We start from the raw sequence: 3314 nt of genomic DNA, 5'->3' as shown, positions 1-3314 counted from the left end.
GTCCCCTTGTTCGTGTACCAACAGTATGGAGTACTGTGTTCCTGGTATACGTCAACAACCTGACAGAGAACCCTAGTCATATGTATCCATGCTTGCAGAGTATGCAAATCTGGTAAGGAGAATTTGGAACGAAGATTGCTAGAAATTATCACTAAATCTAAATGTGTTCTCCAGTTTTCGTCGAACAGTTGGCTATTCGACTTAAACACTGAAAAATGCACTGCAATGAAAAATAGGAGCGTGACAGATGACCCAAGGTACATTGATGGTTAAGGGAGCGGAGCTCACAGAAAAATAAGATCTGGGAGGATATGTAATACCAAAACTTGAGCCTAAGGAGCTTGTTAACAAAATTGTCTGTCATAAGCACATAACTGGAAATATGAGAGTATCCTTCAGGAACCTCGACAAAGAAGCCTTCAGGTCACTATAAACAACCTATGTAAGATCAATTCTTTACATATGCAGCTCCAGCATGGAATATGCGTCTAAATATGCACAAAATAAATCTAGAAAATGGAGATATGTGACAAAACTTGTCCTTCTGAAAGACTTGGTGAGTGGCTGAGTGAACCAAACCTCTCGTCGTTGAACTAAACGCGAATGAGGAAGAGAGATTATAAAATATATTAAATGGAGTCGAGAGGACGGACAAAGAGACACAAGAGCCTGAGAGATATCAGTAAAGACTTCTTTACAGTAAGAATCGCTAGCAAGTGGAAAGGTTTCAGGAAGAGACCGTTGAGACGAATTTAATAACCAGGTTCATAGAATTGAACGAATAACACGCGGAATGAAAGTTATTGCATTAACTGACCAGGAGCTGGGAGGGCAGGGATAAGGAGCTCTTGCACTCTGTCAAAGAATATAAGGTGTATCTGTTTTCAGTCTGGATGTACACACAAATATGTAAAAATGTAAATATGGAACTCTCTCTTGTGCACAGAGAGAGAGAGTGTGCCCTGTCGTAGCTCAGTCGATTAAGGCAGTGTCTGGGATGCTCCCGGACGCAGGTTCGAATCCTCGTCACGGCCCTTGTGGATTTGTTCTCTCTTGTGAACACAGTGTCAGGTCATGTCAAGGCCATCACCACGAAACTTCCTCTTGTGAACACAGTGTCAGGTCAGGTCAAGCTTTTAACCAACTTCTCATCTCCCGTTAATGTCCTCGGTAACTAACATTCCCACAAACAAATATGTAGCAGCAAAATATTTTTACACTTGAGTAAACAATTTCATCTCTGACCGGAGGGAGCCGGTCGGCCGAGTGGACACCACGCTGTACTCGTGATCCTGTGGTCCCGGGTTCGATCCCGAGCGCCGGCGAGAAACAATGAGCAGAGTTTCTTTCACCCTATGTCCCTGTTACTTAACAGTAAAATAGGTACTTGGGAGTTAGTCAACTGTCACTGGCTGCTTCCTGGGGGTGGAGGCCTGGTTGAGGACCGGGCCGCGGGGCCGCTAAAGCCCCGAAATCATCTCAAGATAACCTCAAGATCTACAATAGTGACAGCTCTCCTCAACGCCGGCTCCTCCACATAACAATCTTTTTCAATAAACACCTTTATATTTTACTGTAGTACCCGTTTATACCTTTTTTTCTTCTTAAACTCCCATCAGTGTGTGGAGCACTTCCTGCACGGCGAGGACTGTTTCCCCAGTTAATTGTGAAGACACGTAGACTGTTGTCTCGGGAGCACTTGTGGCCAGATGGATGTAGAGCGGGGCGGCCCGGGCCAAGCACTCGAGCTGAACGAGTAGTCAACTTCCGTCCTTCTTTTATGCCAGCGATTATCTTGACATAAAAGTAGGCCGCGCCTCGTACCTTACCGTCCAAATGCAACAGATAATGGAATACCGTGGTGTAGTGGTAAGACACTCGCCTGGCGTTCCGCGAGCGCTGTCATGGGTTCGTATCCTGGCCAGGGAGGATTTACTGGGCGCAATTCCTTAACTGTAGCCTCTGTTTAACGCAACAGTAAAATGTGTACTTGGATGAAAAAACGATTCTTCGCGGCAGGGGATCGTATTCCAGGGACTTGCCCGAAATGCTACGCGTACTAGTGGCTGTACAAGAATGTAACAACTCTTGTATATATCTCAAAAAAAAGAATACCGGTTCAGAGGTCAACGGTGTTGACGTACAGACAAAGCACAGGCTGCCCAACGGAACTGTTTGAAGCAGGTGTAACAGGTGAAACAGGTCCTAGCATTAATCTAGTTAACTGGGGCGTAATTCTTTGAGCATTTACGCATCCACTTACGAAACCTCTACATCCTAATCATAGCGGTTTTGTTTAACTTAATGAGTTTATAAGCTTCATGCAGGTCGGCGTTCAGTCCCCGACCGTCCAAATGGTTGGACACCATTCCTTCCCTCCCGTCCCATCCCAAATCCTTATCCTGACCCTTTCCAAGTGCTATATAGTCGTAATGGCTTGGCGCTTTTTGATTATCATCTTTAATTTATCTTTAATAAATGTAAACAAAGCCGCCATGGTTGAGGAAAGAAGTGCAGACCTCGTAAGTGTTGAAGATGTTTGATGAATTTTTGCTCTGATGAATGAATTTTCTCACCCGTAATTTCCTGTTGAGGCGGTCCGCTGTGACACTACTCTGCAGTCCTCTCCAGATTGGCATTGATCGGCATTGTACTTAATTATAGAACATTATAGGTTCTATAATTTGGCCGTGATTGACTGAGAAAGGGAGTGTTTTACCCCTAGAATGCCCTCTCCTTCCCTCAAAAAAAAAAATTTATTAAGTTATGTGAAAAGTGGAAAATTACGATAAAGTGCATAATATTTTTAGTTGAATTTATGCAAAATGACGAGAAGAGAGGCTCAGAGAAACATTATAATGATTACATTGTATCCTAAACCATGAAGCAACCGACGATATGCCAGTGAATGACCAATTGATTAGCCTAAACAAAAGGGAATGTCAGAGAATGATGACACATGGGAGAGACTCGATGCCAGGTTACAGGACGCTCTACACAAGGGAGCCTCTATCCAGGTGAACGACTGGCAGGTAATTAGGATATAGTCAAGGTGGACATCTGTAGATACCGTGAACATCTTCAAGAGGAAATTAGATTGTTTCCTCCAAGGAGTGCCGGACCAACCGGGCTGTGGTGGATATGTGGGCCTGCGGGCCGCTCCAAGCAACAGCCTAGTGGACCAAACTCTCACAAGTCAAGCCTGGCTTCGGGCCGGGTTTGGGGAGTAGAAGAACTCCCAGAACCCCATCAACCAGGTATCAACCAGGTATCAAGGCAAATAATTAGGACTACTAGAGGTACAAGACAAATTG

Source organism: Procambarus clarkii, chromosome 93 (genome assembly GCF_040958095.1).
Source record: "Procambarus clarkii isolate CNS0578487 chromosome 93, FALCON_Pclarkii_2.0, whole genome shotgun sequence".
Classification (NCBI taxonomy): domain Eukaryota; kingdom Metazoa; phylum Arthropoda; class Malacostraca; order Decapoda; family Cambaridae; genus Procambarus; species Procambarus clarkii.
The sequence above is the reverse complement of the archived record's forward strand: the minus strand, read 5'-3'. Positions refer to the sequence as shown.